The sequence below is a fragment of the Arachis hypogaea genome, chromosome 2, assembly GCF_003086295.3.
Source record: "Arachis hypogaea cultivar Tifrunner chromosome 2, arahy.Tifrunner.gnm2.J5K5, whole genome shotgun sequence".
Taxonomy (NCBI): domain Eukaryota; kingdom Viridiplantae; phylum Streptophyta; class Magnoliopsida; order Fabales; family Fabaceae; genus Arachis; species Arachis hypogaea.
This window is the reverse complement of record NC_092037.1, coordinates 46682338-46704931: the sequence shown is the minus strand read 5'-3', so window position 1 is coordinate 46704931 and position 22594 is coordinate 46682338. Positions and strand designations below refer to the sequence as shown.

At 38.9% G+C, this 22594-nt stretch overlaps 2 non-coding genes across 2 annotated transcripts; both read right to left on the bottom strand.

The window, feature by feature from the left end:
• Window positions 1-9329: 9329 nt before the first annotated feature.
• On the bottom strand, window positions 9330-9438 carry LOC112764049 (small nucleolar RNA R71). Its single transcript, XR_003182988.1, has one exon. It is a non-coding gene; the product is annotated as a small nucleolar RNA R71 (small nucleolar RNA).
• An 8676-nt stretch (window positions 9439-18114) lies between these two features.
• On the bottom strand, window positions 18115-18218 carry LOC112763592 (small nucleolar RNA R71). Its single transcript, XR_003182902.1, has one exon. It is a non-coding gene; the product is annotated as a small nucleolar RNA R71 (small nucleolar RNA).
• Window positions 18219-22594: the final 4376 nt, after the last annotated feature.

Sequence of the window (22594 nt, the reverse complement as noted above, 5' to 3'; positions counted from 1 at the left end):
CCTCTAAGACACATGAAGAGCATTTTTTGAGGTAGTTCATAAGAAGAAGGTGATTTCCGAGATCCGCTTCGATCTAAAGCTGGATGAGTACCCGAAGATCCAGTACCGGATTCTGAGATGGGGTTGGGAAGTTCTGACCAACTCCGTAGCTGAGTTTGGAGCATTGATGGTGCGGGAGTTCTACGCCAATGCTTGGGTCATATACAAGCATGTCAAAGGCATGAACCCGGAGCCAATGAATTGGTATACCATGGTCAAAGGACATATCATGGATTTCAGCCTGGAGAGTGTGAGGGTGGCACTGCAGTTACCACCATTCGAAGAGAACCATCATTCATACACTCGAAAGGTCAACACTGACTAGAGGTTAAATCAGATTCTTGCTGACATTTACCTCATCGGAGCTTAGTGGAGGAGGAATTCTAGAGGTCAGTCGTACCAACTGGGTAGGCATGACCTCAAGCCAGTTGTTTGAGGATGGTAGGAATTCAACCAACGCTCCATCATCCCTAAGAGTAACCGTTCTAAGGTTACGGTCGAGCAAGCAGTGATGATTCACTATATCATGCTCGACAATGAGGTGGAGGTACATGAGGTGATCCCTTAGGAGTTTTACATGATAGCTGACAAGTTCTCCACCACTACGAGACTGGATTTCCCTCACCTCATTTACTGCCTATGTGTAGCAGCTGAAGCTCATATTGATGGAGATACCCTGATCGACGATGAGAGACCGATCACAAAGAAGGGTATGGAGCACGTTCATGCTAGAGAGCTCGGGCATGAACAACAACAGGAACCAGTTCCACTGCCTTCACAGGGTTTTCCGAAGATGCCTCATGGAATTTATTTCCCTTCCGTGACTACTAGGATCAGTTGACTATATCCATAGGGGAGCTGATATCATTTGTTGATTAGTTGAGGATAGACCATCAGGATCACTCTACCCTCTTCCACCAGGTGATGGAGGAGTAGAGGAGACAGAGGCACAACATAGAAGAGCTGAAGTGCCAAAGAGGATTTCCCGATTGGAGCAGCAGCCACCATGACTAAGGTGGTTGAGTTTCAGTCTCCCTTCCTTTATCTTATTTCTGTTTTCAGTATTTCATTCTATTTTCTATTTTCTATTCTGAGTTGCATGATCATCAATAGGATTTCCTTGCTTTCTAGTTTAGTTTCTTATTTTGTTATTTTATGTTTATTTTGAAAGAAGTCTCATATATTGCTCACGAATCTTAAAGAAAAATCAAAAGAAAAAAAAAAGTAGTAAAATGCATAAGCTTTGAGTTATATATATTATGATTTATTCTATTTACTTTGATGTTGTGGTACTATCTCTATTTTTGAATGTATGAATTAACTGTGCATGTTTGATATTGGAGCTAAGAATACTGATTCTTGAGGAACAGGAACTTAGAGAAGTATTATTGATTCTCTAAAATAAGAAAAATATTGATTCTTGAAGCAAAACAAACAGCAAAAATAAATAAATAAAATCAAAGGAAACAGTCTAAGGCTTTGAGCATCAATGGTTAGGAAGGTCAAAGATCGACCTAAAAGCTCAAAAAAGTGGTTTTCACTAACCTTGTGCTTGTGGTGTGAGAGTGTCAAGTAACCCTTGAAACTGAACACCTAAAGTTGTGACCCATTATTGTTATAGAGTATGCCTAAAGCTCTGAGCACGACTGTCTAGGAAAAGTAAAATGAAAAAAATTAGAACTCAAGGAGTTCCCCAGTTAAGTGCTTATGGTGTTCTTGTTTCAAGTTAAGCTTGAAGGCAAAACACTTAAAGTCACGGCTAATCTCAAGGTGCAAAGCACCAAGAAAAGAAAAGAAAAAGCTGTGTTCAAGAATAAATTAGAGACTAAAGAAGAGAATCTATAATATCATCCGAGTTCTAGTTCTGAAGGATACTAATATTCTTGAGCTTCAACAAATAGTGAGATGCCAAAACTATTTAGAATTAAAGTGTTATTAGCCCCATTCAGTAACTAGACCTGTGATTAATTGACAACTCAAGTCTAAGACATTGTCTCTTCTTGGTCCTACACTATTTTTGGTTACTTGAGGACAAGCAATAGCTTAAGTTTGGCGTTGTGATATGTGAGAATCATGTACCCTTTTTCTTATCATTTTCTAATTGTTTTTAGCCAGATTCCATTTATTTTTATTTGATTTTACTGCAAAAAATCCCCTTTGGATGCTGCTTTGAGTTGTTTTGGTGCTTTTATGATTTTCGGTAAAATTTAGAGCAATATGGCAGACTTTTGAGCTGAAAAGGAAAAGCTGGTACAACTGGCATTTAATGCCAGCAAGGGACACAATACAACAATGCCACTGCACCCTCTAGGGCGCTAAATGCCTAGCCAGTGTTTAGCGCTAACAAGCTTGGCCCGGATTCCCTCTCTTTAGGATTTCCAAATGGATTTAGCACCTATTAGTTATATTTTATTTTCTTTTTGTAATTTTTATTTACAAACAATATCTTTTAGTCTTAAGATTTATTTTTTTATTTTTATTTCCAAATTAAATTAGGTTAGTATAAAAGGAATAAGATCCACCCTTTCTGGGGGATCAGACTGCTGAACATTTACTAGAACCTTAGTTTCTTTGTATATTATGAGCAATTAAACCTCTTGGTTAAGGTTCAGAGCTCTGTTTATTTCTTTGGATTTGAACAATTGCTTTTCTATTTTATTTAATGTACTGATTCAATTTCAAGGATTGTTTTTATTCTTAATCTTATGAATCTTTGTGGAACGAGACTATGACCCTTATTCTACTTGAGTTCTTGTGATTATCGAGAGAGTTATCTCGCTTGAACAACAGCTTGAAAACAAATTTCTCCTAAATTGCTATTTACATGAACTAATTGGGATATGTGACATATAATCCTATTAGCTTTGGGTAATTAGGGTTTTCGTGGCCATAAACTAGTTTTTGAAATTAACCCTCTGATCGGAATTAAGTGACCATGAGAATGGAGGTTAATGAAGGTTAGAGGAGACTGAATCACTAAGATATTAGGGTTTAGTCATTTACAGTTTGCCATGAGATGAATCATGCATTGTTAAAATAGTTGGTAAGAACTTTTAGTCCAAAAAAATAAACATCTCCAAAGCCTTAACTGTTTTTTTTTTCACTGTTTGCACTAAACCATTTAATTGCTTTCTTACTCTCATATTTATTGTCTTATGCATTTTTAACCATCAAAACCCCTTTTTTGTTCGCCTAACTAAGCCAATTGGATAACCATTGTTTCTTAATCCAACAATCCTCGTTGAATCGACCCTCACTTACCTGAGGTATTACTTGGATGACTTGGTGCACTTGCCAGTTAAGTTGTGGGAATTCAAAATCCTACACCATTAACTGGATCGCTAGTCAATCTTGGAAAATACTATGGCTCCCTGTAGTTGGTCCATTAGATCGTCAATCCTTAATAACGAATATTTATTCTTCACAGTGACTTTGTTTAGTTTCCGGTAATCCACACACAGACACATACTCCCATCTTTCTTCTTTACCAGTAGCACTGGCGCTCCCCACGGAGAAACACTCATCCGGATGAAAATATTACTCATTAGTTCTTTTAACTGAGATTTGAGTTCAGTCAATTCTAATGGTGACATTCGATAAGGAGCAATTGAGATTGGCCCGACTCCAGGTACCAACTTAATCACAAACTCGATCTCTCGAGCAAGAGGGAATTTAGGAATGTCGTCCTTAAATACTTCAGGAAATTCACATACAACTGGAATTTGCTCTAAGCTTTGTTCCTCACCTGTCACATTTGCCGCCAACAAAACAACACTCTCGCATTCACACCTACTGCAGTTCACAACTACAGAGTTCAGATAATAATCCTTCACCACAACCGGCCCTTCCGACCCTTCCATCATAAAGTGCAATGTCCTTTCAGAACAATTTAACAACACGTGGTTCTTAGACAACCAGTCCAATCCCAAGATGAGATCAAGGCTAGTCATCGGCAGACAAATTAATTCATAAAGAAAATCACGTTGTTTAACTCGGAATGACACTTATGGACACTGGACAGCCTAACCTAGTCTCAACGGCTTCAGAAGTGGCATTATGCACCTTCAGATCATAACCCTAAGACCACAATTTTCAATCCTAGTTCACTAGCCTTGTCAAATACTATAAATAAATATGTTGCTCCCAAATCAAACAAAGCATTTAAAAGTTTACCAGCTACTTCACAGTAGCCTCTAATCAATGTCTCAGATCCCTCGGCACCTCCTGCAGAAGTCATGAACACTCTTCTCGATTATTGTACTCTACTGGTCTCATACTTCTCAGGCCAGGTGTCAAGGATGATACTTTCTACACTTCTGACAACTTAAATCAGTCTGTGGCTGCTTTCCATACCTTCTTCCTTGATTAGCATTGTTATTCGGTCTTCTGAAGTTGCTTTGACCCTGATTGTTCTGTGGAACAAAACCTCTATGCTTAAAGTTTTTACCCCTCGGTGCAAAGTTCCTTTCTTGAGTCATCTGACTTCCTTTCTCCACTACTGCCTTCCTCAGACACTCCTTAGCCACCAGGATTTTGTTTACAAGTTCGGAAAATACTTTAATTTCCATCGACCCAACGAAGCTCAGAATATCAGTTTGGAGTCCTCCCTCATACTTTATGCACTTTCATTCAGAAAAATCCTCTGGGGCACCTTGACAAATTTGGAAAAACTGGCACAGTTCTTCAAACTTGTTCATGTACTCAGTAAGAGTCATCTGACCTTGTTTTAACTACAGTAACTCAAGCACCTTTGCGTTTCTAACCGAACTGGAAAAGTACTTCCTGTAAAACTCCATTCAAAACACCTCCTAAGGTATCACAACACAAGCAAGCTGCAGGATACATCGTGTTCCCTGCCACCAGTACTGCGCTTCACCGTATAACTGATAGGTCCCGAATTCGCCCCACTGTTCCTTGGGAACCTGCTGAGCCTACAAAGCCCGTTCCATCGCCTGAAGCTAATTATCTGCTTTAGTGGGGTTTGTGGTGCCCCTGAAGGTCGGAGGGTGCACCTTTAGAAAAGAGGCAAGCGTCATTGGCCCCTCTTCACCATTGTTCCCATTATTCCTGTTGTTCATCTGATTTCCCAACGCCTCTGCTACGACCTGCATAGTTGTGGCCATGTTTCCCAGGGAAGCCATAAAGTCTACAGGGTTGTTCCCTGCTGTTCATGTCTTGTATTGCCTAATCTACCTCTGCCTTGCCCGCAACCGTATCCACGAGGCACCATTTGTTTCCTATACACACCAAACAAGTTATACCAAGTTGATCAGTCTCAATATCGCAAGTCTAGTGCTTAAAGTCCCAAATGCATGCTCATGAACATTTATGCCATATATATCAGTTAGATATCCTAATGGCACATAGATACACACACTAAGAATGCAAAGAAGCATAGTCAGTCCATCCCTTAGGCTCTATAGGAACAAACTCCTTTGATACCATAATGTAACACCCTACCACACAGAGCTTTACGATTAAGTTGTAAAGAAGAAGTGATGTGGTAATACGACCTCTAAAATAAAATACATATACGTATAATACTTGAAAGAATATAATATTTGAGGAGCCTTAAAGGATAGGTAAAACAAAATCGCAAACTTAAAAGCACAACGCTTGATGAGCGGATAATTTATACGCTTTTTGGCATTGTTTTTAGTATGTTTTTAGTATATTTTAGTTAGTTTTTATTATATTTCTATTAGTTTTTAGTTAAAATTCACTTTTCTGGACTTTACTATGAGTTTGTGTGTTTTTCTATGATTTCAGGTATTTTCTGGCTGAAATTGAGGGACCTGAGCAAAAATCTGATTTAGAGGCTGAAAAGGACTGCAGATGCTGTTGGATTCTGACCTCCCTGCACTTGAAGTGGATTTTCTGGAGCTACAGAAGCCCAATTGGCACGCTCTTAACTGCGTTAGAAAGTAGACATTCTGGGCTTTCCAGCAATATATAATAGTCCATACTTTGCCCGAGATTTGATGGCCCAAACCGGCATTCTAAATCAGCTCAAGACTGCCCAGCGTTAAACGCCGGAACTGGCACAAGTATGGGAGTTAAAAGCCCAAACTGGCACAAAAGCTGGCGTTTAACTCCAAGAAAAGTCTCTACACATGAAAGCTTCAATGCTCAGCCCAAGCACACACCAAGTGAGCCCAGAAGTGGATTTTTATGTCATTTACTCATCTTTGTAAACCCTAAGCTACTAGTTCTCTACAAATAGGACCTTTTGCTATTGTATTTTCATCTTTTAATCACTTTAGATCTTTAGATCATCTTTGGACGTCTAGTTCTTAGATCATGGGGGCTGGCCTCTCGGCCATGCCTAGACCTTGTTCTTATGTATTTTCAACGGTGGAGTTTCTACACACCATAGAAACTCGAGTATTAATGCAATTACTATTGTTCTTCTATTCAATTCAGCTTATTCTTGTTCTAAGATATCACTTGTTCCTCAACTTGATGAATGTGATGATCCGTGACACTCATCATCATTCTCACGTATGAACGTGTGCCTGACAACCACCTCCGTTCTACCTTAGATTGAGTGGATATCTCTTGGATCCCTTAATCGGAATCTTCGTGGTATAAGCTAGAATTGATGGCGGCATTCAAGAGAATCCGGAAGGTCTAAACCTTGTCTGTGGTATTCTGAGTAGGATTCAAGGATTGAATGACTGTGACAAGCTTCAAACTCGCGATTGTGAGGCGTTAGTGACAGACGCAAAAGAATCACTGGATTCTATTCTGACATGATCGAGAACCGACAGCTGAATAGTCGTGCTGTGACAGAGCGCGTTGAACATTTTCACTGAGAGGACGGGACTGTAGCCATTGAAAATGGTGATGCCCAACATACAGCTTGCCATGGAAAGGAGTAAGAAGGATTGGATGAAGACAGTAGGAAAGCAGAGAGACAGAAGGGAAAAAGCATCTCCATACGCTTATCTGAAATTCTCACCAATGAATTACATAAGTATCTCTATCTTTATTTTATGCTTTATTCATAAATCATCCATAACCATTTGAATCTGCCTGACTGAGATTTACAAGATGACCATAGCTTGCTTCATACTAACAATCTCCGTGGGATCGACCCTTACTCGCGTAAGGTTTATTACTTGGACGACCCAGTGCACTTGCTGGTTAGTTGTGCGAAGTTGTGATAAAGAGTTGAGATTGCAATTGAGCGTACCATGTTGATGGCGCCATTGATGATCACAATTTCGTGCACCAAGCTCTCGGCACCGTTGCCGGGGATTGTTTGAGTTTGGACAACTGACGGTTCATCTTGTTGCTTAGATTAGGTATTTTTCAGAATTTTTAAGAATGAATTCTAGTGTTTCAAGGTGATGTTTTCATCATCACCAAAGCTGATTGATTCTCATAAATTTAGCTCTTGAATGCAATGTCTTGCTGAAGCTTGGCTAGCCATGTCTAATTTCTTTAGACTGAAGCTTTAGACTAGCATTGCATGATTCCTGGAATTCTTATTAAAAATTTTGAATCTTTTTATTTTCTTCTCCATATAATTTTCGAAAAAAAATCCAAAAAAATTACAAAGTCATAAAAATCAAAAAAATATTTTATGTTTCTTGTTTGAGTCTAGTGTCTCATTTTAAGTTTGGTGTCAATTGCATGTTTCTGTTCTTCTTGCATTTTTCATGTGTCTTCATTGATCTTCAAGTTGTTCTTGATGATTTACTTGCTCTGATCTTTAAATTCTCTTGTCTTGTGTGTTTTGTTGTTTCTCATATGGATTCTCAATTTGTTAGTGTCAGTAGTATACAAACTTCTAAGTTTGGTGTCTTGCATGCATTGTTTATTTGATTTTAGTTGCATTTTGATTATTCCTCATCATTAAAAATCCAAAAAAAATTTAATTTGTGTCTTTTCAAGTCAATAATATAGAGAATTGAAGATTCAGAACATACAGCAGAGGAATTACACAGAAAAAGCTGGGCGTTCAAAATGCCCAGTGAGGAAGGAAAACTGGCGTTTAACGCCCAAAAGGGTAGCATTTTGGGCGTTAAACGCCAGAATGGATACCATTCTGGGCGTTTAACGCCAGGATGGCACAAGAGGGAAGATTTTATTTTTAATGCAAATTTTTTTTCAAGTTTTCAAAATTTTTCAAAATCATATCTTTTCAATCATATATTTTCAAAATCAATTTCTTTCCATTTTTCAAAAATACTTGCTAACAATTAATGATTTGATTCAACATTTCAAGTATGTTGTCTTTTCTGTTGAGAAAGGTTTAATGTTTGAATCATATCTTTTCTTGTTATCCAAGTCATTGATTTTAAAAATCAAATCTTTTTAAATTATTTTTCAATCATATCTTTTCAATCAAATCTTTTTAAGACCATAACTTTTCAATCATATCTTTTTAATCACATCTTTTTCAAAATAGTTTTCAATCATATCTTTTTGATTTCTAATTTCAAAATATTTTTCAAAAATCACTTTATTGCTTTCTCAATCATATTTTTCGAAAATCATTCTTCAATTTTTCAAAATGTTTTTAAAATCTTTTTAATTTATTTTCGAAAATTTCTTCCCTACTTATCACATCCTTCTATTTATGGACTAACACTCCTCCTCAATGCATAATTCGAACTTTATCTTTCTAAGTTCGAATTCTTCTACCTCTTCCTTCTATTTTTCTTTTCCTCTGACACCTCAAGGAATCTCTATACTGTGACAAAGAGGATTTCATATTTTCTTGCTTTCTTCTCTTTCATATGAGCAGGAGCAAAGACAAAAGCATTCTTGTTGAGGCTGACCCTAAACCTGAAAGGACCTTGAAGCGAAAGCTAAGAGAAGCTAAAGCACTACTCTCTGTAGAGGACCTAACAAAAATCTTCAAACAAGAAGAAGACATGGCAGCCGAAAACAACAACAATGCCAACAATGCAAGGAAGGTGCTGGGTGACTTTACTGCACCTACTCCCGACTTCTATGGGAGAAGCATCTCTATCCCTACCATTGGAGCAAACAACTTTGAGTTTAAACCTCAATTAGTTTCTCTAATGCAACAGAATTGCAAGTTCCATGGACTTCCATTGGAAGATCCTCATCAGTTTTTGGCTGAATTCTTGCAAATCTGTGACACTGTTAAGACCAATGGGGTTGACCCTGAAATCTACAGACTTATGCTATTCCCTTTTGTTGTAAGAGATAGAGCTAGGATATGGTTGGACTCACAACTTAAAGAAAGCCTGAACTCTTGGGAAAAGCTAGTCAATGCCTTCTTGGTAAAGTTCTTTCCACCTCAAAAATTGAGTAAGCTTAGAGTGGAAGTCCAAACCTTCAGACAGAAGGAAGGTGAATCCCTCTATGAAGCTTGGGAAAGATACAAACAATTGATCAGAAAGTGTCCTTCTGACATGATTTCTGAATGGAGCATCATAGGTATCTTCTATGATGGTCTGTCTGAACTGTCCAAGATGTCATTGGATAGCTCTGCTGGACGATCTCTTCATCTGAAGAAGACACCTGCAGAAGCTCAGGAACTCATTGAAATGGTTACAAATAACCAATTCATGTACACTTCAGAAAGGAATCCTGTGAACAATGGGACGAATCAGAAGAAAGGAGTTCTTGAGATTGATATTCTGAATGCCATACTGGCTCAGAATAAAATATTGACTCAGGAAGTCAATATGATTTCTCAAAGCCTGTCTGGAATGCAAGCTGCACCAGGCAGTACTAAGGACGCTTCATCTGAAGAAGAAGCTTATGATCCTGAGAACCCATCAATGGAAGAGGTGAATTACATGGGAGAACCCTATGGAAACACCTATAATCCTTCATGGAGAAATCATCCAAATCTCTCATGGAAGGATCAACAGAGACCTCAACAAGGTTTCAACAACAATAATGGTGGAAGAAATAGGTTTAGCAATGGCAAGCCTTTTCCATCATCTTCTCAGCAACAGACAGAGAATTCTAAGCAGAGCCACTCTGACTTAGTGGTGGACGAAATTGTGATCACTATTCTTTGAGTTGCATTCATCAACTTGGTGCTGTAGTTGCACGTAATTGTAAAATTATGGAATTCGAAATTGGCACGAGTGGACACAACTCCGTTCAACTAACCAGCAAGTGTACTGGGTCGTCCAAGTAATAAACCTTACGTGAGTAAGGGTCGATCCCACAGAGATTGTTGGTATGAAACAAGCTATGGTCACCTTGTAAATCTCAGTTAGGCATATTAAATTGGTTTATGGGTTTTTGAAAATAGAAATAAGAAAATAGAAATAATAAAAGGGATAGAATACTTATGCAGATTCATTGGTGGGAATTTCAGATAAGCGAATGGAGATACTGTATGGCTCAAGGACGCCTGCTCTCCTACTGCTTCAACTCAATCCTTCTTACTCCTTTCCATGGCAAGCTGTGTATAGGGGTTCACCATCAGCGGTGGCTACTTTCAATCCTCTCGGGAAAATGATCCTATGCGGCTGTCACTCGCATGGCTAATCGTCTGGAGGCATCACCCATGGTTGATGGCTACATCCCATCCTCGCAGTGAAAACTACGCTCACGCACTCTGTCACAGCACGGCTAATCACTGGTTGGTTCCCGCTCCTACTGGAATAGAATCCCTTGATTCTTTTGCGTCTGTCACTAACGCCCAGCACTTGCGAGTTTGAAGTACGTCACAGTCATTCATTACCGGAATCCTACTCAGAATACCACAAACAAGGTTAGACTTTCCGGATTCCCAGGATCCTACTCGGAATACCACAGACAAGGTGAGACTTTCCGGATCCTCATAAATGCCGCCATCTATCTAGCTTATACCACGAAGATTCTGTTGGGGAATCTAAGAGATAAGCATTCAAGCTCTGTTGCATGTAGAACGGAAGTGGTTGTCAATCACGTGCGTTCATAAGTGAGAATGATAATGAGGGTTACTTATCATCACATTCATCATGTTCTTGGGTACGAATGAATATCTTGGAATAAGAATAAGAGAGATTTGAATAAAAGAAAATAGAATTGCATTAGTACTTGAGGTACAGCAGAGCTCCACACCCTTAATCTATGGTGTGCAGAAACTCCACCGTTGAAAATACATAAGTAAAAGGTTCAGGCATGGCCGAGAGGCCAGCCCCCCAAAACGTGATCACAGGATTCCAAATACAATCCAGGATATTTAATACAATAGTTAAATGTTCTATTTATAATAAACTAGCTCCTAAGGTTTACATGAGTAAGTAATAGATGCATAAATCCACTTTCGGGGCCCACTTGGTGTATGTTTGGGCTGAGCTTGATGAATTCACGAGCTGAGGCTTCTCTTGGAGTTGAACTCTGAGTTATGACGTGTTTTGGGCGTTCAACTCCGGATCATGACGTTTTTCTGGCGTTTAACTCCAGACAGCAGCATGTACTTGGCGTTCAACGCCATGTTACGTCGTCATTCTTCGAATAAAGTATGGACTATTATATATTGCTGGAAAGCTCTGGATGTCTACTTTCCAACGCCATTGAGAGCGCACCAATTGGAGTTCTGTGGCTCCAGAAAATCCATTTCGAGTGCAGGGAGGTCAGATTCCAACAGCATCAGCAGTCCTTTTGTCAGCCTTTTTCAGAGTTTTGCTCAAGTCCCTCAATTTCAGCCAGAATTTACCTGAAATCACAGAAAAACACACAAACTCATAGTAAAGTCCAGAAATGTGAATTTAACATAAAAACTAATGAAAACATCCCTAAAAGTAGCTTGAACTTACTAAAAACTATCTAAAAACAATGCCAAAAAGCGTATAAATTATCCGCTCATCACAACACCAAACTTAAATTGTTGCTTGTCCCCAAGCAACTGAAAATCAATTAGGATAAAAAGAAGAGAATATACTATAAATTCTAAAATATCAATGAATATTAATTTAATTAGATGAGCGGGACTTGTAGCTTTTTGCTTCTGAACAGTTTTGGCATCTCACTTTTTCCTTTGTAGTTTAGAGTGATTGGCGTCTCTTAGGAACTTAGAATTTGGGATAGTGTTATTGACTTTCCTAGTTAAGCATGTTGATTCTTGAACACAGCTACTTATGAGTCTTGGCCGTGGCCCTAAGCACTTTGTTTTCCAGTATTACCACCGGATACACAAATGCCACAGACACATAACTGGGTGAACCTTTTCAGATTGTGACTCAGCTTTGCTAGAGTCCCCAGTTAGTGGTGTCCAGAGCTCTTAAGCACACTCTTTTGCTTTGGATCACGACTTTAACCACTCAGTCTCAAGCTTTTCACTTGGACCTTCATGACACAAGCACATGGTTAGGGACAGCTTGATTTAGCCGCTTAGGCCTGGATTTTATTTCCTTGGGCCCTCCTATCCATTGATGCTCAAAGCCTTGGATCCTTGCTACCCTTGCCTTTTGGTTTTAAGGGCTATTGGCTTTTTCTGCTTGCTTCTCTCTTTTTCTTTCTATTTTTTTTTTCGCCATTTTTTTTCACAAGCTTTTTGCTTTTTCACTGCTTTTTCTTGCTTCAAGAATCAATTCCATGATTTTTTTTTTCAGATCATCAATAACATTTCTCTTTGTTCATCATTCTTTCAAGAGCCAACAATTTTAACACTCATAAACAACAATATCAAAAGACATATGCACTGTTCAATCATTCATTCAGAAAATAAAAAGTATTGTCACCACATCAATATAATTAAATTAAATTCAATGATAAATTCGAAATTTATGTACTTCTTGTTCTTTTGAATTAAAACATTTTTCATTTAAGAGAGGTGAAGGACTAATGGATTTATTCATAGCTTTAAGGCATGGTTACATACTAATGATCATGAAGTAAAGACACAAAACATAAATAAACACCACATTAAAAACCGAAAACAGAGAGAAATAAAGAACAAGGAATGAATCCACCTGAGTGAGGGTGGCGCCTTCTTGAAGGTCCAATGGTGCTTTTTGAGCTCCTCTATGTCTCTTCCTTGCTTCTGTTGAATGATTCCTAGTAATTTTGGTGTTTCTACCCTTAGTTGCTTCCAATATTTGTGTGGAGGACAACTTATCCCCTGCGGTATCTCAGGGATCTCTTGATTTGCAGCCACATGTTATACCACTGAGCTATGACGGCTTATATGAGTCTTTCCATCTCCCAAGACTCAGATGTGGAAGCTTTTGTCTTCCCTTTGAGGTTTCTCTGGCCTTAGGTGCCATTAATGGTAATGGAAAAGCAAAAAAGCTATGCTTTTACCACACCAAACTTAAAATATTGCTCGCCCTCGAGCAAGAGAAGAAAGAAGAGAAGAAGAAGAAGAAGAAGAAAATGGAGGTGAGTGAGGGGAGATGGATTCGGCTATATGGGTGGGATTGGGTGGGAAAGAGAAGTTGAATTTGTAAAGGTAGGTGGGGTGTATGGGGGAGAGTGGGTAGATGTAGGTGGTGAATGAAAAACAGAAGGGATGACCATGAATGGAAAGAGAGATGGCGAGGTATGTGGGGATCCTGTGAGGTCCACAGATCCTGAGGTATAAAGAAATACCATTCCTTCACCAATTAGGCATGTAACATGCCTTCGTGCATCATTCTGGCATTCAAACGCCCATTGGTGCATGTCCTGGGCGTTCAACGCCCATGTAAAGCATGTTTCTGGCGTTGAACGCCAGTTTCATGCTTGTTACTGGCGTTCAGCGCCAGTTTGTCCTCTCTGTGCACATTCCTGGCGTTCAGCGCCAGGTTTTTGCTTGTTTCTGGCGTTCAGCGCCAGAATGGTGCTCTGTTCTGGCGTTGAACGCCAGCCAGATGCATCTTACTGGCGTTGAACGCCAGCCCGTGCGTCCTCCAGGGTGAAAAATTTTTTTCTTCTGTTTTTGACTCTATTTTTAATTTCTTTGATTTTTTTCGTGACTTCTCATGATCATGTACCTAATTAAACACAAAAATAACACTAAAACAAAATAAAATAAAATTAGATAAATAAAATTGGGTTGCCTCCCAACAAGCGCTTCTTTAATGTCAATAGCTTGACAGTGGCCCTCATGGAGCCACAAGGTGATCAGGTCAATGTTGTATAGTTGCCAACACCAAACTTAGAGTTTGGATATGGTGTCTTAACACCAAACTTAGAGTTTGGTTGTGGCCTCACAACACCAAACTTAGAGTTTGACTGTGTGGGCTCTTCTTGACCTTGAACTGAGAGAAGCTCTTCATGCTTACTCTCTTTTGTCACAGAGGGATGGCCATGTGCCTTAAACACAAGGTAGTCCCCATTCAGTTGAAGGACTAACTCACCTCTGTTGACATCTGATGAGCGGATAATTTATACGCTTTTTGGCATTGTTTTTATATAGTTTTTAGTAAGTTTAAGCTACTTTTAGGGATGTTTTCATTAGTTTTTATGATAAATTCACATTTCTGGACTTTACTATGAGTTTGTGTGTTTTTCTGTGATTTCAGGTAAATTCTGACTGAAATTGAGGGATTTGAGCAAAACTCTGAAGAAGGCTGACAAAAGGACTGCTGATGCTGTTGGAATCTGACCTCCCCGCACTCGAAATGGATTTTCTGGAGCTACAGAACTCCAATTGGCGCGCTCTCAACGGCGTTGGAAAGTAGACTTCCAAGGCTTTCCAGCAATATATAATAGTCCATACTTTATTCGAAGAATGACGACGTAACTTGGCGTTAAACGCCAAGTTCATGCTGCTGTCTGGAGTTAAACGCCAGAAAAACGTCATGATCCGGAGTTGAACGCCCAAAACACGTCATAACCTGGAGTTTGACGCCAAGAAATGCCTCTACTCGTGGATTGATCAAAGCTCAGCCCAAGCATACACCAAGTGGGCCCCGGAAGTGGATTTATGCATCAATTACTTACTCATGTAAACCCTAGTAGCTAGTCTAGTATATATAGGACATTTATCTATTGTATTAGACATCCTGGATTGTATTTTGAATCCTGTGATCACGTTAGGGGGGCTGGCCATTCGGCCATGCCTGAACCTTTTGCTTATGTGTTTTCAACAGTGGAGTTTCTGCACACCATAGATTAAGGGTGTGGAGCTCTGCTGTACCTCAAGTATTAATGAAATTCTATTATCTTTTATTCAAATCTCTCTTATTCTTATTCCAAGATATTCATTCGTACCCAAGAACATGATGAATGTAATGAGTTAGATTACCCTCATTATCATTCTCACTTATGAACGCGCGTGATTGACAACCACTTCCGTTCTACATGAAACAGAGCTTGAACGTGTATCTCTTAGATTCCCCAACAGAATCTTCGTGGTATAAGCTAGATAGATGGAGGCATTTATGAGGATCCGGAAAGTCTCACCTTGTCTGTGGTATTCCGAGTAGGATCCTGGGAATCCGGAAAGTCTAACCTTGTCTGTGGTATTCCGAGTAGGATTCCGTTAATGAATGACTGTGACGTGCTTCAAACCTGTAACCTGCTGGGCGTTAGTGACAGACGCAAAAGAGGGATTCTATTCCAGTAGGGGAGGGAACCAACCGGTGATTAGCCGTACTGTGACAGAGTGCGTGAGCATTAGTTTTCACTGCGAGGATGGGATGTAGCCATCAGCCATGGGTGATGCCTCCAGACTGGTTAGCTGTGCGAGTGACAGCCGCATAGGATATTTCCCCGAGAGGATTGAAAGTAGCCACAGTTGATGGTGAACCCCTAAACAAAGCTTGCCATGGAAAGGAGTAAGAAGGATTGAGTAGAAGCAGTAGGAGAGCAGGCGTCCTTGAGCTCTACAGCATCTCCATCCGCTTATCTGAAATTCCCACCAATGAATCTGCATAAGTATTCTATCCCTTTTATTATTCCTTTTTATTATTTATTCCAATAATCACAATTACCCTTTAATCTGCCTGACTGAGATTTGCAAGGTGACCATAGCTTGCTTCATACCAACAATCTCTGTGGGATCGACCTTTACTCACGTAAGGTTTATTACTTGGACGACCCAGTACACTTGCTGGTTAGTTGAACGGAGTTGTGTCCACTCATGCCAATTTCTTAAATTCCATAATTTTACAATGATACCAAAAGGCACAAAATAGGAATCACAATTTCGTCCACCAAGTTTTTGGCGCCGTTGCCGGGGATTGTTCGAGTATGGACAACTGACGGTTCATCTTGTTGCTCAGATTAGGTAATTTTCTTTTCAAAAATCTTTTTCAAAAATTTTTCTTTTTATTTTTCGTTTTTCCAAACTATATTTTCGAAAAAAATTAATAAAAATACAAAAAAATTAGAAAACTATAAAAATCAAAAATATTTTGTGTTTCTTGTTTGAGTCTTGTGTTAATTTTTAAGTTTGGTGTCAATTGCATGCTTTAAACATTTTTCTTGCATTTTTTTCGAAAATCTCATGCATTCATAGTGTTCTTCATGATCTTCAAGTTGTTCTTGACAAGTCCTCTTGTTTGATCTTGATGTTTTCTTGTTTTGTGTTGGTTGTTGTTTTTCATGTGCATTTTTGCATTCATATTTTTCATGCATTAAAGATTTCTAAGTTTGGTGTCTTGCATGTTTTCTTTGCATCAAAATTTTTCAAAATTATGTTCTTGATGTTCATCATGATCTTCATAGTGTTCTTGGTGTTCATCTTGACATTCATAGCATTCTTGCATGCATCTTGTGTCTTGATCCAAAATTTTCATGTTTTGGGTCATTTTTGTGTTTTTCTTTAAAAATTTAAAAATAAAAAATATCTTTTCCTTATTTCCCTCCAAATTTTCGAAATTTTGGGTTGACTTGGTCAAAAATTTTTAAAATTAGTTGTTTCTTACAAGTCAAGTCAAAATTTCAATTTTAAAAATCTTATCTTTTCAAAATCTTTTTCAAAAATCATATATTTTTCATTTTTTTTATATAATTTTCGAAAATTTCAAAATTATTTTTCAAAATATTTTCAAAATCTTTTTTTTATCTTTTTATCTAATTTTCGAAAATTAGCTAACAATTAATGTGATTGGTTCAAAAATTTGAAGTTTGTTACTTTCTTGTTAAGAAAGGTTCAATCTTTAAGTTCTAGAATCTTATCTTGTAATTTCTTGTTAGTTAAGTCAATTTTAAAATTAAATCTTTTTCAAAATTTGATTTCAAAATATCTTATCTTTGTCTTATCTTCTTATCTTTTTCAAAATGTGATTTCAAATCTTTTTCAATCAACTAACTAACTTTTTGTTTGTTTCTTATCTTTTTCAAAACCACCTAACTACTTTTCCCTCTCTAATTTTCGAAAATTCTCCCTCTCTTTTTCAAAAATTCTTTTTTTTTAAATTTTAATTTTAAACTTATCTCATCTCTAATTTTCGAAAATTACTAACCCCTTTTTCAAAATTATTTTCGAAAATTTCTTTCTCTTCTCTTATTCTATTTAATTAATTAATTACTAACACTTCTCTTCACCTCCCTTCATCTAAAAATCCGAATCCATCCCTCTTCTTTCTTATACCCCTATCTTCTTCTACTAACATAAAGGAATCTCTATACTGTGACATAGAGGATTCCTTTTTCTTTTCTTGTTTTCTTCTCTTTCATATGAGCAGGAACAGGGAAAAAGGCACTCTTGTTGAAGTTGATCCAGAACCTGAAAGGACTCTGAAGAGAAAATTAAGAGAAGCTAAATTACAACAATCCAGAAATAACCTTTCAGAAATTTTCGAACAGGAGAAGGAGATGGCAGCCGAAAATAATAATAATAATAATGCAAGGAGAATGCTTGGTGACTTCACAAAGCCAACATCCAAGTTTGATGGAAGAAGCATCTCCATTCCTGCCATTGGAGCCAATAACTTTGAGCTTAAGCCTCAACTAGTTGCTTTAATGCAACAAAACTGCAAGTTTTATGGACTTCCATCTGAAGATCCTTATCAGTTTTTAACTGAGTTCTTGCAGATCTGTGAGACTGTAAAGACGAATGGAGTGGATCCTGAAGTCTATAGACTCATGCTTTTCCCTTTTGCTGTAAGAGACAGAGCTAGAATATGGTTGGATTCGCAACCTAAGGATAGCCTGGACTCCTGGGATAAGCTGGTCACTGCTTTCTTAGATAAATTCTTTCCTCCTCAAAAGCTGAGCAAGCTGAGAGTAGATGTTCAAACCTTCAAGCAAAAAGATGGTGAATCCCTCTATGAAGCTTGGGAAAGATACAAGCAGTTGACCAAAAGATGTCCATCTGACATGTTTTCAGAATGGACCCTATTAGATATATTCTATTATGGTCTCTCTGAATTTTCGAAAATGTCATTGGACCATTCTGCAGGTGGATCTATTCACCTGAAGAAAACGCCTGAAGAGGCTCAAGAACTCATTGACATGGTTGCAAACAACCAGTTCATGTACACCTCTGAGAGGAATTCCGTGAATAATGGGGTCCCTCAGAAGAAAGGAGTTCTTGAAATTGATGCTCTGAATGCCATATTGGCTCAGAACAAAATGTTGACTCAACAGGTCAACATAATCTCTCAAAATCTGAATGGATTGCAACATGCATCAAACAGTACTAGAGAGGCAGCTTCTGAAGAAGCTTATGATCCTGAAAACCCTGCCATGGCAGAGGTTAATTACATGGGTGAACCTTATGGAAACACTTATAACCCATCATGGAGAAATCACCCAAATTTCTCCTGGAAGGATCAACAAAAGCCTCAACAAGGCTTTAACAATGGTGGACGCAATAGGCTGAGTAATAGTAAGCCATATCCATCATCTTCTCAGCAACAGACAGAGAACTCTGATCAAAATAATTCTAATTTAGCCAATATAGTCTCTGATCTGTCAAAGACCACTTTCAGTTTCATGAATGAAACCAGATCCTCCATTAGAAATTTGGAGGCACAAGTGGGTCAGCTGAGTAAGAAAGTTATTGAAACTCCTCCCAGTATTCTCCCAAGTAATACAGAAGAGAATCCAAAAGGAGAGTGCAAAGCCATTGACTTAGTCAACATGGCCGAATGCATCAAGGAGGAGAAGGACGAAAATCCTAGTGAGGAAGACCTCCTGGGACATCCTTCAAGCAAGAAGGAGTTTCCTATCAAGGATCCTGAGGAATCTGAGGCTCATACAGAGACCATAGAGATTCCTCTAAACCTCCTTCTGCCATTCATGAGCTCTGAAGAATATTCATCCTCTGAAGAGAATGAAGATGTCACTGGAGAGCAAGTTGCTCAATATTTAGGAGCTATCATGAAGCTGAATGCCAAGCTGTTTGGTAATGAGACTTGGGAAAGTGAACCTCCCTTGCTCATTAGTGAATTAGATACTTGGATTCAGAAAACTCTACCTCAAAAGAAACAAGATCCTGGCAAGTTCTTAATACCTTGCACCATTGGCACCATGAGCTTTGAAAAAGCTCTATGTGATCTTGGGTCAGGGATAAATCTGATGCCACTCTCTGTAATGGAGAAGCTAGGGATCATTGAGGTACAATCTGCATTGTTCTCATTACAATTGGCAAACAAGTCAGTGAGACAAGCTTATGGAATAGTTGAGGACGTGCTAGTAAAGGTTGAAGGCCTTTACATCCCTGCTGATTTCATAATCCTAGACACTAGGAAGGAAGATGATGAATGCATCATCCTAGGGAGACCTTTCCTAGCCACAGCAGAAGCTGTGATAGATGTCAATAGAGGAGAGTTAGTCCTTCAATTAAATGGGGAATACCTTGTGTTTAAGGCACATGGCCATCCCTCTGTGACAAAAGAGAGTAAGCATGAAGAGCTTCTCACAGTTCAGAGTCAAGAAGAGCCCACACAGTCAAATTCTAAGTTTGGTGTTGTGAGGCCACAACCAAACTCTAAGTTTGGTGTTAAGACCCCATATCCAAACTCTAAGTTTGGTGTTGGCAACTATACAATATTGACCTGATCACCTTGTGGCTCCATGAGAGCCACTGTCAAGCTATTGACATTAAAGAAGCGCTTGTTGGGAGGCAACCCAATTTTATTTATCTAATTTTATTTTATTTTGTTTCTTTGTTATTTTTGTGTTTAATTAGGTACATGATCATGAGGAATCACGAAAAAAATAAAAAAAAATTAAAAACAGAGTCAAAAATAGAAGAAAAAAATTTTTCACCCTGGAGGCAGCGCAGACTGGCGTTCAACGCCAGTAAGATGCATCTGGCTGGCGTTCAACGCCAGAACAGAGCATCTTTCTGGCGCTGAACGCCCAAAACAAGCAATTTCTGGCGCTGAACGCCCAAAACAAGCAACAACCTGGCGTTTAACGCCAGGATGTGCACACAGAGGACAATCTGGCGCTGAACGCCAGAAACAAGCATGAAACTGGCGTTCAACGCCAGAAACATGCATTACATGGGCGTTTAACGCCCAGAACATGCACCAATGGGCGTTTGAACGCCAGAATGGTGCATGAAGGCAATTTACACGCCTATAGGGTGAAGGAATGGTATTTCTTTTCACCTCAGGATCTGTGGACCCCACAGGATCCCCACCTCAGGATCTGTGGACCCCACAGGATCCCCACCTACCATATTCCCACCTTACCTCTTAATCCTATTTTTGTGATTTGAATACCCCATGTCACAATTCCCAATATTCTTCACCAATCACCTCAAGTCCTCTTCCCAATTACCCCATGCACCATTCACATCAACCTCCTCTTCCCCATAAATCTCACCTACCTCCATTACATTCAAATTCAATTTCCCACCCTTTCCCACCCAAAATGGCCGAACTCCCACCCTCCCTCTCCCTATAAATACCTCTCCTTTCTTCTTCATTTTCACACAACACCAACCCCTTCTTCTCTCATATAGCCGAACCCCCTCCTCTCCTTCTCTACCAAAATTCTCTTCTTCTTCTTCTACTCTTCTTTTCTCTTTTTTTTGCTCGAGGACGAGCAAATTTTAAGTTTGGTGTGGTAAAAAGCCTAAGCTTTTTATTTTTCATTCACCATCAATGGCACCCAAGACCGGAGTTTCCTCAAGAAAAGGAAAAGGGAAGGCAAAAGCTTCTACTTCCGAGTCATGGGAGAAGGAGAGATTCATCTCCAAGAGCCACCAAGACCACCTCTATGATGTTGTGGCAAAGAAGAAGGTGATCCCCGAGGTCCCTTTCAAGCTCAAAAAGAATGAGTATCCGGAAATCCGACATGAGATCCAAAGAAGAGGGTGGGAAGTCATAACCAACCCCATGCAACAAGTCGGAATATTGATGGTTCAAGAGTTCTATGCCAATGCATGGATCACTAGGAACCATGATCAAAGTATGAACCCGAATCCAAAGAACTATATCACAATGGTTCGGGGGAAATATTTAGATTTCAGTCTGGAAAATGTGAGGTTGGCATTCCATCTACCCATGATGCAAGGTGATGAACGCCCCTACACAAGAAGGGTCAACTTTAATCAAAGGTTGGACCAAGTCCTAATGGACATTTGTGTGGAAGGCGCCCAATGGAGAGTAGACTCCAAAGGCAAACCAGTCCAACTAAGAAGACTGGACCTCAAGCCTGTAGCTAGAGGATGGTTGGAGTTCATCCAAAGATCCATCATCCCTACAAGCAACCGATCTGAAGTTACTGTGGATCGGGCCATCATGATTCATAGCATCATGATTGGAGAGGAAGTGGAAGTTCATGAAGTCATATCCAATGAACTCTACAAAATAGCTGACAAGCCTTCATACATGGCACGGCTAGCCTTCCCCCACCTCATATGCCATCTATGTTATTCAGCCGGAGTTATCATAGATGGAGATGTCTCCATTGAAGAAGACAAGTCCATCACCAAGAAAAGGATGGAGCAAACAAGAGAAGTTCCTCACGGCCCTCAAGAAGAACATGAGGAAGTTCATCATCAACAAATGCCTCAAGGAATGCACTTTCCTCCCAACAACTATTGGGAGCAACTTAGTACCTCTTTGGAAGACTTGAGCCATAATGTTGAACAACTAAGGGTGGAACACCATGAACACGCCCTCAATCTCCAAGAAATAAGAGAAGATCAAAGAGCAATGAGGGAGGAGCAACAAAGGCAAGGAAGGGACATAGAAGAGTTGAAGAACATCATTGGTCCTTCAAGAAGAAGACGCCACTAGAGGTGGATTCATTCCTTGTTCTTTATTTTCTTTCTGTTTTCGGTTTTTAAGTATTATGTTTATCTATGTTTTGTGTCTCTACTTCATGATCATTAGTGTGTAACCATGCCTTAAAGCTATGAATAAAATCCATTAGTCTTTCACCTCTCTTAAATGAAAAATGTTTTAATTCAAAAGAACAAGAAGTACATAATTTTCGAAATTATTAGTGAATTTAATTTAATTATATTGATGTGGTGGCAATAATTTTTGTTTTCTGAATGAATGCTTGAACAGTGCATATTTTTGATCTTGTTGTTTATGAGTGTTAAAATTGTTGGTGCTTGAAAGAATGATGAACAAAGAGAAATGTTATTGATGATCTGAAAAACATCATGAAATTGATTCTTGAAGCAAGAAAAAGCAGTGAAAAAAAAAAGTGGCGAAAATTTTAAAGCAAGGATCCAAGGCTTTGAGCATTAATGGATAGGAGGGCCCAAGGAAATTAAAATCCAGGC